The 14,351-nt window shown below is 38.6% G+C and overlaps 1 long non-coding RNA gene across 2 annotated transcripts in view; it reads left to right on the forward strand.

The window, feature by feature from the left end:
* Nucleotides 1-9,885: 9,885 nt before the first annotated feature.
* Nucleotides 9,886-14,351, forward strand: part of LOC140516239 (uncharacterized) — a 33,785-nt gene continuing 29,319 nt past the window's right edge. The window contains exon 1 of one of the 2 annotated variants that reach the window (XR_011971338.1): nucleotides 9,886-10,282. This is a non-coding gene — a long non-coding RNA (uncharacterized lncRNA). The remainder of the gene's footprint in view (nucleotides 10,283-14,351) is intronic. The other variant, XR_011971337.1, reaches the window with a different exon arrangement.

Genomic DNA, 14,351 nt, shown 5'->3' on the forward strand with positions numbered 1-14,351 from the left:
TTTTATAGAGCTGGTGTAGTCTTCCTTTTTCTTCAGAAAGCTGTTCAACTTTGTTAACATGCTTCTCAATTTCTTTCTTTGCATCTCTGAATTTTCTCTCAAATCCCTCCTTTTCCTTTCTAAGATCTAAAGTTTCTTTTTCACTTCGGACATACTTCCTCATCTTGGCGAGCCTCTTCATATTTCTTGTTTGCCTTTATTTTAATACTATTTTGAATTAAAAAGTAGTTTTATATCAGACATTTTCATTTATCTTTTATTTATTAACATAAGTTAACAAGCCTAAATATTTTGAATCACGCTAAAGCTTTTAATTTTATATGAAAAAGTCCTAAAAAACTCTCAATACCATATCTAGCAACCTGTTTTACCATTACATCACCAAAATACTTTTCAGTTCCTTGTCATGCCATGATTACCAACATTCTTGACATGAAGATATTTATATGACAAATTATTTAAAAGACAATTTCAACAGAAAAAGTCATATTATAATACATATTTTCTCCCTCTGCCCTTCCCAATACCTTTACCTGAAGAGCTCTCCACTCAATCATTCTTTAAAGTTTTATTAATATCTTTGGTTTTCAAATTCCCTTCATTTCCAAATTAATCTTTCCGTTCTCCCAAACCTACAGAATCATCTCCTGTAACAAAGAATAAAGAAGAGAAAAAAACAGCAGTTTGGCCAAAGTGACATCATCAGCTGATTAACGGTATATGTAATGTTCCATGCTCCTTGTCCCCCACCTTCCGCAAAAGAGAGGGCAGGTACTTTTCCCCCATTTTTCTTTAACTCTGCAGTCTATTGTTAAAGGTATTTGTGTGCTTGAAATGCAGCCTGTAACACTTACTGCCTGTCATTCCCAAGGACCTGGATCAGGGTCCTGGGAGGAAAACAGGATTAATTTGGAAATGAAGGAAATTTAAAAACAAAAGATAATAAGATGGGTTGGGAGCTGCTTAAATAGATGGAGTTTCTGCATTAGGGGTTTCCCACTCCATCAAAATCACACATTCTTCCTGAATTCATAAATACTTTCACAGCAACTTGGTTGAATGTGTGAAAATGCTCATTAATATTAACTAACCTTTTTTCTGTTCCCTCATTTGTAAAGGGAGGGGATTGAATTAGGTCATTTCTAAGATCTCTTCCAACTCTGATTCTATGTTCATTTAGGGGAGCTCCACATTTACAAGTTTTAGACACTGGGTGGGGCTGGAACTTTTATGCTTAGGCTACCAGCCCTCTTTTAAAACAAACCCATCCTTACAGAATTTCTAACTTGGGAGTTGAGACAGGGCAATCATTTTGTCTGCTATAAAGGCGAAAGCAAATTTAAGGGATTTTTAGGGTAGTGTGAGTTCAACAGCACTACTGAAGAGGTATAGGGTGATCGGGGACCCCAAAATACTGACAGTCCGGGTCGTGCTCGAATGAATTTGACTCAAACCTTCTTAAAGCCAAAGAAAACAAAGTTTATTAAAGATTCGCCAAATTGGGTTGCCTCTTAAGGAGCCTAAGCATTTGTGACGCTTGTATTCACAAGCGGGCCAGATAGAATCTCAGCTAGACAGAGTCCGAGCTGGATTGAATCTGAGCCCCCTCATGGAGGCAAGATGGAACTTAAATACGGAAAAGAGTATAGGAGGGGTCGGCGGGGGGCGGGGGGCGGCGGGGGGGTGGGGGGTGGTCTGGTAATCCAGGGTGATGGGAGGAAAGGTCTAGGAAGGGTCTTGAGGAAAAGTCCAAGGAGGGTCAAAGGCTGGAAACAGCTGGAGGTAGTCAACAAACATCAGACTAGGGGGCGCCTAGGTGGTAAGCAGGTAGGGCAATCAAGAGATAACTGACAATGGTCAGGTTCTGTGAGGAGATACAGGGAGAGCTTAATTTGAGTAGGAAAAACCAGGTTAAGTGAGGAGATTCCAGGGGAGCTCAAGGAAGTTCCCAGAGTCTGAACCCCATCACTACTATATTCTCACAAAGGTAGGCAAAGGACATTTAATTCAGGAGATAACAAGCATGGAATCAGAGAATCCGGGGAATGGGGTAACAGAAAAGAACATTACATTGGATATCAGAAGACCCTGGGCTGACATCCTGATTTTGTTATAGAGGTAGTATAACCTGTGTGACCCTGGAGCTACCTATTACATCTGTAATATAAATAACAACAGTAATGCCACAGCAACTCATGATAATAGCTCCTGTTATTATAGCTAACAGTTTACATATCACTTTAAAGTTTGAAAAGCCATTCTATATAACATAAATAACGTATGGGTGTTAAGGTAAGCTCAGTCCCCATGTGAACGGTCTCAGGTCAGGAAGGTGAGGGCTTCTTGAGCTCTCACGAGGCCCCCCAGAGAACAGCCGAGAATTGAGGAGTGTTAACTCATTTTCCACCTCTTCTCAGTGGAAACTTGCTGGGGAGAGCATCCCACCCTTGAGCTTGGTCCGTGGTCTGAGCACACCTGTTGTTAATTAGCCAAGGGGCAGAGAGCATGCACGATCCACAAGTGAACTAGCAGCTGGGAGAGCTTAAATGGGGACAGGAAAGCCTGAGAGGTTGTTGTTGTTCTTCCTTGCTCCTTGGGAGGGAGAAGGGGGCTCCCGCAGGAAGCACTAGCTTGCTGACATGTAGTTTGTATCCTGAATAAAGCCTACACCTCTGTTTGACTCTGGAGGTCTCTTCTCTCATTTGTTTATCTGGCTGGCCACCAAAGACCTGAGATAGTTAAGAGAACACGGGCAGCCCACAGCAATTAGGCCAGACGTATGGGATACATGGATATGCATGTAATTTGATCCTCACAACAACCTTATGAAGTTAAGTGCTATAATTATCTCCATTTCACACACGAAGAACTGAGAATTAGAACAGTTAAATGACTTATCTAGGGTCACACAACTAGTAAGAACTGAACTCAGGTTTCCTGATTCCAAATCGAGTATTTTATGAGGCAGGATGCTGGATCTCTAAGATCCCATCTCCTTGTTTTAAATCCTGATATGAAGACTGGGTTTATTGAATTGTGGATGGGAAACTATGTAATTAAGAAAATCTGACAAAGTTCTGAAAATGTTGAATTTATTTTAACCTCAGAACACTGGATATCAGGCTACTCTTTCCATTTTTAACTAAAAATGAAAATCAATCTGAGAATTCTTTCTACAGGATTATCTTTTATCTTATAGAGGAATTCAGTTGAGGAAATTAGGACTTACATTTTGTACATGTATTTTATAGTCAATTTTGCTTAAAATCTTAAAAAATTGTGTTATCCTTCACTTCAAAATGGATACTTTAAACAATGAAGCAATGACTTAAAGTTCAGTATGACTAGTAAATGAAACATGTGAATGTTCTAAATATATGTTTATAACATGAAGAAAAAGAATCAGAGATCTATCTCACTCAATTCACCAGCATTTAGGAAGCACCTAGTATGTACAAGGCACTGTGAGCAGTGGGGGATTCAAAGAAACAAACAACTCCTACTCTCCAGGAGCTTACAATCTAATGGGAGAGGTAATAAGTATACAAGTATCCACACTATGTAAATGCAAAATAAGAATCACTAGGAGGTGGTTCTTTACAAAGTCAGGAGGAAGGGTACTATCTCTGTTGAGGATGGGGATCAAGAAATGATTCATGCAAAAGGGGCTGCTTGAGTTTTATCCTGAAAGAGGAGGATTCTTTGAAGTTTCATCAGTGGAGGCAAAGCAATTGTAAGCCTGGAGTATGGTCAGGAAAAAGACAAGGAAAATGAGATAAGGATAGCTTGCTGAGCAGGAGATGGGCAGTAATGTCCAATGATGATTTGGGGCCAGGTTCTGGAGGAGTTTAAAAGAGTAGTTCCATATTTGATCGGACAGACAATGAAGAACCATTGGTAGTTGACATGGTCAGACCCACATTTGGCAGATGTGTAAAGGACAGAATGGAATCAGGAGAAAATAAACACAAAGAGGCTGTTGCAATGAGCCAAGTGAGAAGTGGATATCTGAAAAAAGTGGTGGCTATGTGAAGAAGACGTGGCAAAATCTGGCAACTCACTGGAGATGTGGTTAGGAAGGAAGAGTGAGGAGCTGAAGGTGGCACTACGTTTAGAAACCTGAGACTGAAAGAATGATGGTATCTCTGACAGAAATAGTAAGTTTAATAGATGGGTAGGTCTGCTAGGGAGATACAAGTTCTATTTTGGACATGTGGAATTTGAGATAAACGTAATAGTAACTCTTTAGGTTTTTATTTGCTTACACTGTCATCAAAAAGGGTATGTGCCAAATCAAACTGAGTAAATAAAATGACCAATTTTCAAAAATTAAGTATTAGATCACTATCATCTTTACAAGTGGAGTCATCATGTTACAATATACTAAAACACTTAATTTCTAGGTTACTTTTCAGAGACAATTTTAAAAAGGCATAAGACATCGATGTTAAGCCCTTTACAGACAGGTACTGCTCCACTTCTTTTTAGCCTCGGCGTCTAGCACCATATCTGACAAATAGTAGGCACTTAATAAATGCTTGCTGAATGATGGATAATGGCATAATTTGGCATAATGATAATTTTCAAGTACCCATAGAAAATTCTTTCAGTCATGATCTCATGCTGATTTCCCCTTCACAAAGTATCTAGCATATTTCAAAGCTACCTCTACCCATAAAAACAAAGTAAATGGAAAAATAAATCATCTGAAAATGCACTGTAACCAAACGTTCCCAAAGTAAATATACATCCTATATTACTCAATTTTGGGGTATTCATCACCTGACAGATTATGAAATAGCTTACCAGGGAAGTCACAAAGGAGAGTAATTCAATCATAGTTCTAGGAGACACTTTGGAACTGAAGAACTATTTCAGGGTTGTGCCAAATTATATGCTCCTCTGTCTTCCTACCTTGGCAATGACCTGCTTATAAATACTTGCCAGAGGAAGAAAAGGAATATCTATCTACATTTCTGCTTGTTACAGAAGATTATGGATTGATAGAAAGGATGAAAGAAATCAGTCAAGAAGGAATCCAGCCAGAAAAAAAAAAAGTAAGACCCAAAAAGGAATCAAAATCAGGGCAGAGAAAAGTAGAAATTATGCTATTGGAGCTTTTCAGCAGAAAGAAACAACATCCCACGTTCCACAGAACAATCAGGCAGGAATCCCTACAACTAAACTTGATAGGAAGATATGCTACTGATCTCTTTGTATTCCCTGGTGAAGTGTCACTAAGAAGGACTTGTCTACATGGTAATTCCCCATTTTCCATCAGCACCTCTGCTTGGGTGATTCCATGGAACATCATACTTCTCCTGCACGTGTGGAATTTGAGATAAATATAATAGAGTTACTCTAATCATCTGAAATCTTAGTACTGTGCTGATGGACTCATTTTTTTAAACTCAACACCTTTGTAACTCCCTCACTTGCCTCTCCCCTTTGACTGGAAGCTAGAGAATGGAGCAATAAATTCCTCCCAAAGCCTTCCATTATAGAGGGCTGAGATCAGAACTTTCCAGATCAGCAGCTCTCCTTTGCGGTGATTCTGTGAAACATCAAGCCCCTGGTACCTTTTCCCTCTACCAGTTTTCAGCTTACTTTTTGTGTACTGTCTTCCCTCATTAGACTGTAGGATCCGTGGAATAAGGGACCAGCTTCCCTTTTTATTTGTATTCTCAGTGCTCAGCACAGTGCTTGGAACATCCTAAGTGCTTCATAAATGTTTACTGACTGAATTACATTAAAACTATTATAGTTCAATATAAATGTGGTATTTTCCTAGCATTTCCAACTGATAGTCATGGGAAGCCTTCTAATAATGCTGATCAAATCAAACCAAGAAAGCCAACTTCTTTTATCCCGAGTAGTAATGAATGATATAGTAACAAGAAACAAACTGGACCTCCAGGAATGTGAGTCCATGTTGGCAAACTGAAGGACTCCAGAATACAAAGTAGTTCTGCCTCTTTTCTTTCAGTCAAGGATTGTTACTTTGGTTAAAAAAAAAAAGAAAGGAATACACGGCAAATGAAGAACTAACTTAAGAAATGATCTCAAAAGAATAGCTTTTGGACTTTTAGATCAGGCTTATGATCTAAGAACGCTATGATCCTGTCAACAGATAGACAGCATCTCAAGAAGCACAAGGAGCTGTGTTGAGAGACATGTAACAAAACCATAAATAGATAACAAGCACCCAAAAAAAGCTGCAGGAAGGTTAACATTCTGTGCCAAGGACTTGGTTAAGACTATTTAAAAATAAACTAGAGGAGAAAAAAGAAAAAGAAATACAGACATCCACTACTTAAGACAGATCATGTAAGGTTAAATGATAAAGGGAAAGGAAAATTTATTAACTCCTATTCTGCTTTCATCTTTGATATAACTACAGTTAAATAACTACAAGAAAAAGGAAATGAAACTGATGTCAAAAATAAATGAGATAATAAGAGTGCATCCAGTGGTTTTAGAATGAGTTCAAGTCTCCACTTTCAGACAAACTACATCTTAAGGTACTGAAAGCTTGTATATGTCATCTGGAACCATGGATAATAATCTCTAAAAATAATGGAGAATGGAAGACGTGCCAGAAGAACAGGGACAGAAAAATATACATATTTTTTCTTTCTGAGTCAGCTTCTAGAATGTTTACACTAGCCATCTTATTGTCCATTCCTAAGGAAACACAAGGGTGGGTTATCAAACAGGCTTGTTATCACTTGGAAAAGGAAGGTGTAACTTACTAACACAAAGGACAGCAAGATAGTAAGGGGTTTAAAACCAACGTTACACAAGAAGCAGCTAGGCGGTATAGTGGGATAGCGTTCCGGGGCTGGAGTAAGGAAGACATCTTCCTGAGTTCAACTCTGATCTCAGAAACTTACTATAGCTGGGCAATGCTGTTTGCCTCAGTTCCCTCATTTTAAAGTGAACTGGAGAAGAAAAAGGCAAACTACTCTAGTATCTTTGCCAAGAAAACCCCCAAATGAGGTCATGAAGAGTTAGACATGACTGAAATAATAGAACAAGAAACATGGAAAAAGAGGAAAAGGGAGGACCAAGCAGCTCTCTTCAAATTTCTGAAGCACTGTTGTAAAAAAATGGAATCTCATGCATGGAGATCCAAAGGATAGTACTTACAGGCAGGCAGATTTTGGTTTGATATTGAAAATATTTCATATAAATTCTTTGTTCTCTGAAGCAAACTCAGAGAATGCCTCTTGCTATGTCAACAGAGAAAATGGAGCTGACTTAACATTCCTTAGGAGACCTTTAACCTACAACACTATCTTGAATAATGGGATGTTTTCCATATCTTAATATTTTGTGGACATGTGCTATGTTATGTCATGTTAATGGTAAAGAAAACGCAGACATCTTGGGTGGTAATTTCTATTGGAAACTTTGTCAAACTCTGTTATCTTATTGTACTTACAACCTATGCAATTAAGAAATTCCTTTCTAATGGTCTAGTTAATCACTCATGGAGACCATAAATCTGAAGGACATAGAACATCTTCTTCATGCTAAAACAGATTTAAGCCTGGCCAATTTTTGTATCAGCAGGCAGAAAGTATCTGACTCCACAGTACTATATAATCGTTACTTATGGGGAATGAATTAAATAATAAAATGTATGCATTTAACCTGTTGTCTTTTCTTTAACCAAATTTTCAGGTCAACAATATAAGGAAAATGCAAATAATTAAAGCTAAAAACAGATGACCTCGAACTCCTCAACACGAAGTGCTCAAGATGAAACTGGAGCCTACTAGTTAAGTTGGAGTTAAGTGTGGAGGGAATTACCTGTCTCCTATGAGTATATAACTTACTAGAACTTTTAAAGATAAGAGTTCCAAAATGAAGCAAAATCAAAATAATATCAAGAACTCTAGAACTAATAAGACAGACTAAGCTTCACTTTAGAATAATGCTCATCTATATAAAGCAGACAATATCCTTTAGGTAGGCATCAAAAATGTAATATGTTTGATTGTGTAGAACAAGTGGTCAATTTAAATACATCAATGAATTCTTTCTTAAATTTTTTTCTTATGTACTACTGATACTCTTGTCCTAAAGAGATTAATTTACTTAAGAAGCCTATCCTCACCAGGATATCAGATTTATAACAATTTATGACATGAAATTACCTGTTCCATTCGAAAAGCCATTTCTTTATGTAATTGCTGAACTATATATTTGGCTGCAATATCTTGTGTTACAGTTTTTCTTTGGAAATGTTAATGTCTTTATTGAGTTCTTCTATTCTTGTTTCTAACTGTAAGGTAAATATTTCCAAATTATTCTTATATAGTAATTTAAAACTACCATAAATATTTAAACAAATGATGTGAAACAATGTTATAAAAGAAAAACTACACTAGATTGTCTAGATGTAAAAAATAAAATTAAAGCAATGCAATGTTATTAGTTTGTGCTTTCTGGGACTCAGTTTCTCATCTGTAAAATGGGGATAAAGTATCTCTATTTTACCTCAGATGGTGTTGTGAGACTCAAATGAGGATGTGTGTAAAGCACGCTGTACACCTCACAATGCTATACAAATACCAGTCACCTTATACAATAAATGGTAAAAAAAAAAAAAAAAATTTGTATGACTCAGAACTATATTACCTACTTACCAGATCTTCAATGCTAAAGTACTATTTCACATTTAAAATTTCTCTCTGATAACTGGTCAAATGGATTTTGGGGTCAGTCAATATTTACTTCTTTATAGTATGAGATCTAATCCAAGAAATGCAATACCTTAATCTGAAGATTTTGAAAAACAACAACCATTCATAGGATGGCATTTTATGTATATATACACATACACACACATGTATATATACATATGTACACACGTGTATATATACATATATATATACGTATATGATATTTAATATAAATTTTAGACTTGAATAAGGGCCAAAGTTTGAATTAAGAAGAGCCTGGACCTAGTAGTCTTCTTTGTTAAACTCAGAGAATGCCTTTTGATGTCAAGCAAGCAAATGGGACTTCCTTACCAGACCTTTCTTCTGGCATCTAAGTGATAAGGCCTGGGTTGTAACTTCAGCTTTGTCAACTCTGTTTAAGATACCACAACTTCAGAGGCCTGTTTAGGACAGAATATGTCATCAGAGTGGTGAGACTTTCTCTTTATCCTACACATCACAGAGACATTCTACAGAAAGTAGATTCCCACAGCTTGGGATCATAAAACCCAACTGACACTACTTTGTTAATTATGCTACCAAATTTACAATGTGTTTATCTAGGAGAGTTCCTTTACCAGGGTAAAATGTATATAAGCCAGAAGTACTGGGTAGCCAGAATATTTTTCTGGCTCCATGATGCATTATGTTACCATTTTCTTTAATAGCGAATTAATGAAGTAAATCAAAAATGTATGCATTTAGCCTATTGCCTTTTCTTTAACCAAGTTTTCAGGTCAACTCTCTCTCTCTCTCTCTCTCTCCCTCTCCCTCTCCCTCTCCCTCTCCCTCTCCCTCTCCCTCTCCCTCTCCCTCTCCCTCTCCCTCTCCCTCTCCCTCTCCCTCTCCCTCTCCCTCTCCCTCTCCCTCTCCCTCCCTCTCTCCCTCTCCCTCCCTCTCTCCCTCTCCCTCCCTCTCTCCCTCTCTCTCCCTCTCTCTCTCTCTCTCTCTCTCTCCCCTCTCTCTCTCTCTCTCTCTCTCTCTTAAATACGGAAAAGAGTATAGGGGGGGCGGGGGGAGTCGGGGTGGTAGTCCACAGTGATGCGAGAAGGGGTTTAGGAAGGTTCTTGAGGAGAAGCCCAAGGAGGGTCAAAGGCTGGAAACACCTGGAGGCTATCACGAGACAGACTAGGGGGCAGAGTAGGGGGCGCCTAGGTGGGAAGCAGGTGGGGCAATCCAGAGATCTTGATAGGGGCAGTATGGAAATAGAAACAGATCTTGATGGGAGGGGTCAGCAGCCTGGGGCATGGGGTTTTGATGGGATCAAGGGTGGGGAGTGCAACAGAGCCCTGAGCCCGGGTAATAATGGAGACCCATGGGCTTCCTGAGACTGCTGGAACAAATGGGAAGATTAGATTTGAGTAAGAAAGGCCAGATTAAGTGGGGAGATACAGGGAGAGCTCAATTTCAGTATGAAAAGCCAGGTTAAGTGAGGAGGTTCCAGGGGAGCTCAAGGAAGTTCCCAGAGTCTGAACCCCATCACAAGCATCAGAAAGCAGGGATACACTATGGAGGGGAGCAGCATGAGTTTTCAATGGCCCCAACATCCTTAGGTAAGTTTCCCCTCTTCGGATTGCTAACTTGCCAGGGACTCTTTAGAATCCTTGTGAACCAAGGAACGCAGGTAAAATAATAGACCGAATGGACAGAGGGAGTGTAAGTCGGGTTGGTAGGGAAATATACATGACCTGAGTACTGCTTTGTCTTGCCTCGAATTCTGGGATCAGAAGTTAAGGTTTGCCTAGTATGGGAAATGGGAGCTCTGAGAAAGATTTGGGAGCAGGAGAATGAAATCCTCAGGGTGTTTGTCCGAAAGAGCCCCGGGGACGAATACTGGTTAAAACCCTCCCCTTATTCCTCCCTTGTTTGCTCCTGAGAGAAGGAAGGGAGGGAAGGGAGGAGGGAAGGAAAGGGAGGAGACAGAAAAATTAAGTGAATCTAGATTCGGGAAGGATCCTTTTGAAATTGGTATATGAAGTTTGAATTTTGACCAGTCTAATCTTAATCTAAATCGGTTTATTCAGAGAGAAAGCGAGGGAGAGAGAGGATCTGTATTTCTCCATCTGTTCTGGGTATGCCTGTGTCTTTGTGACGTGTTTCATGTTGGTGGTGTAAGGTTTAAAATGCAGCCAGACAGCAAGGAATGCCGCTTTCTTTTTACCTTTCCCCTTCTTCCACTTCTCCCCACCCCGGAGCAGTTCCAGAGGAGAAAGTGGACTAGAGAGAGAAAAATATTTTACTGTTTAGCTTATCTGATGGGTAAAGGAAAGGTGAAGACTGTAGGAGAAGTGTCAGGTCAGAACTAGAAAGAAATAAGGTGTCTGTAGTTTTAAAGTGGCTTTAATCAAAGGCCACCAGAGGGAAAGACAAGAAAGTTGAAGCGTGTAGAAAGGAGAGAGAAAGAAAGGTATTTTGCTTGGTCTGTTTGCACGAACAGTATTAACAGAGTTTGAAAACCTTTTAAAAGTTGTTCAAAAAAATCTTTCTTTCTTTCTTTATCTGCATTCTAAACTCTGACCAAGTTTTGAATGTGAAAGGAAGGTAAGGAGATGGGTAAATCTTTTCCCCCTCAGACTGGGGAGGGGCAGGCTGACCAGTATTTGGACATTTCCTGCCTCACCTAAAAGAGGGGGTTTTCTTTGATGGGATACGATGAAAAGGTGAATGAACTCATTCTGGTTGTATCTGGAAATGTAAAAAGTGAAATGTGTCACTTAATTGAAAGCTTAAGATCGATTGGAATTTATTAAAAGCAGGAAGAAACTCTGCCAGAAGTTAGTGGAAGACTCGGGAGGAAAAAAGATGTCTCAAGCAGGTAGCCTGGAGTGGAAAACTGAGTTCTGAATTCAGGTTTAATTTAATCTCAAAACTAAAGTTTGTATAATAGATTGCTTTCGGATTTAGGGGTCTGCTTAAAATGCATTATAAAAAGCTCATTGTCAAGATTGGAGGAGAAATGTGACTCTTCCTGGTATGTAAATTGACAGGCATTTAACAAATGTAAAGGAGGGCAGGGGTGGTCTGAGTAAAGATTGGGAAAGAGAGAAAATCTGAAAGAAAAAAAATGGAAAAATTTGTGTGGGAAAGCAGTTAGCCCTTGTGCCCTTAGGACCAAAGGCTCTTAGCGACTCCCTTCCCCCATCTTACTTCAACAGATCTGGGGAAAGAGTGCCAGGTCAGAAGGTAAAAAGTGAAAGTTTGTAGCCTGATGAGAAAAACAATAGACAAAGTTATAGAAAGTTTTATGAAACTTAAAGGTGGGTATGGACTATGGTAAAGATATTGCTTATTGGGATTTGCAATTATTACTGTTCAATTAATTATGAAGCTGCAGATGTTCTTTTGTTTCAATTCTTTACATCTCTTGCCTGTGCCAAAGGCAAGGGTTAAAATATTAACTTAGCACATTTTAAACTGACATAATTTCAAACTTTTAGACTTTTTAAAGAAATAGGTTATTCAAATTAGACATAATATATATTATATGAATGTAATTAAAGCATTTACATAGTATTATTTGACATTTATGTACATAAGGACTGCATTCTAAGGTAATTATTCCGTACCTAATAAGTTTCAAATGGGTTTTAAATGCCAAAAGTAATAAAGATCAATAATTTCTGGAAATGCAATTGATATCTGTAGTTATTGTTTGTGTTTCTAAATTGTATTTTATTTCTAAAGTTCTCTTTGAGGTAGAAATGGTGATGAAGCCATCTTTACATTTGGATTTTATTATATATGGATTGGGCTTTTAAAAAGATGTGATAGAAATTTGATAATTTGAAAGTTATATTTGGTTATAAATGAGCCTAGCGATAACGCTACTGATGCTTGCTATAATGGTAGACTTTCCATTTAAAATACTGGCTATTATGAAAATGCATATAGTGGTTCAGGGTAATAGTTTCCATGTGTTGGGCATGAGATGAATGAAATGCGTTCACCTGATTTGATAATGGGTTACTTCAAGTTTTAAATATAGAATAAGGTATAGTGTTGGAAAAGCAATCTTATCTAAATGTTGTTATATTAGTGGATGGAAGAGGTATATTTAGTAAAGACCTCTCAGGGAGTAGAATAGGTATATTTAGTGAAAACCTCTCAGGGGCACCTTGTGTCCGTCTGGTTTGTCTCACCCAGCCCTGACAAAACAAACGATAGAGATTCTGGGTTCTTTTTCTTTCTTAAAATTCTTTTTTGTGCAAGAGATAGTCCTTGATAGGGACTGCCTTTACGTACGCCTTTATTTCCTTTCCTAGACATTACGTGACAGTCCTTGAACAGAAGGGGCTCACTCCCTTACCCTCCCTTTCCTAAAACTTACTCTGGTACACTTACTCCTACTTGCTGGGGTAGGTTTTCCATGGATAGATTGTATCCTCAAGGCTCAACCCAAGGGCTAAGAGGAAGGGGGTTACGGTGGGGGTATTGTGCCCAGGGTTTTGATTATCATTTAACGTAAATTTTGGACTTTAATAAGGGCCAGAGTTTGAGGGAAGAAGAGCCTGGACCTAACAGTCTCTTTGTTCTCTGAAGTAAACTCGGAGAATACCTCTTCCTATGTCAACAAAGCCAGATGGGGCTGATTTGGCATTCCTTATGAGGCCCTTAACCCAAGACGCTATCCTGAACAATGGGATGTTTTCCATATCTTAGGGCATGTTAATGGTCAAGAAAACAGATATCTTGGGTCGTAATTTCAATGGAAATTTTTCAACTCTGTTAAAAATGCCCTTTCCTGTATCAGCAATTTCAAAGACCTGTCTATGGTAGGATGCCCGCAACCAGAGTGGTGGGATTTTTTTCCTTATCTTGCGTCACAGAGACATATGCTATACAGAATAAATACACACATCCTGGAATCATAAATTCCAGCTAACACTACTTTGTGAACTGTCTTGTCTCACCGAACTAACAACTTATTCAACTCAGAAAGTTCCTTTCTCATGGTAAAGTGTATTTAAGCCTGGTCATTTTGGTATTAGCCAGTCAGAAATTAACTCTGGCTCAGTAATTCATGTACCCTTAACTGAAAGGGGAATAAAAATGTACGCATTTAGCCTGTTGCTTATTTCCTAACCAAACTTTCAGGTCAACAGTCTATAAAAACTGCTGTGCAGGGCACACCCTCGTCCTCCTCAGCCATCACCATCTTGAGCACAGGCAGCTGTGCCCTTTCTCGAGAAAGCTGAAGGAATAGCTTTCCTTTTTACTCCTTTGGTCAAGACTCTCATTTATTAAAGGGGTCTTCCCACACATTAAGAATTGCATTGCTTAAAAAAAGACAAATGGCTTAAGAAGCTATTACGAATTCCGTGTAAGAGTTTCTGTGCTGTAGAATACCTATTGAGAAAATGAGAATCCTTGAAAAATTCCACTTCATCTAAGGATCTAGTAACTATGTTAAAAAGTCTATGTCTCCTATCGAGATGGAAGTTTTAGTTAAAATTGCTTTGGTATAAATCAAGCATTTACAAAAGCATATTTATGAAAGGAGACTTGCTAATTATGCAGAGGTCTTGGTTTTGATGTGGATAGAAACAGTGCCCTAAGAGTTAAAATGATATTGACCTTGTGAAGCCCTTGGTGCCCTAAAGTCTCCCCTTACCACAACTTCCC

Source organism: Notamacropus eugenii, chromosome X (assembly GCF_028372415.1).
Source record: "Notamacropus eugenii isolate mMacEug1 chromosome X, mMacEug1.pri_v2, whole genome shotgun sequence".
In the NCBI taxonomy this organism is placed as follows: domain Eukaryota; kingdom Metazoa; phylum Chordata; class Mammalia; order Diprotodontia; family Macropodidae; genus Notamacropus; species Notamacropus eugenii.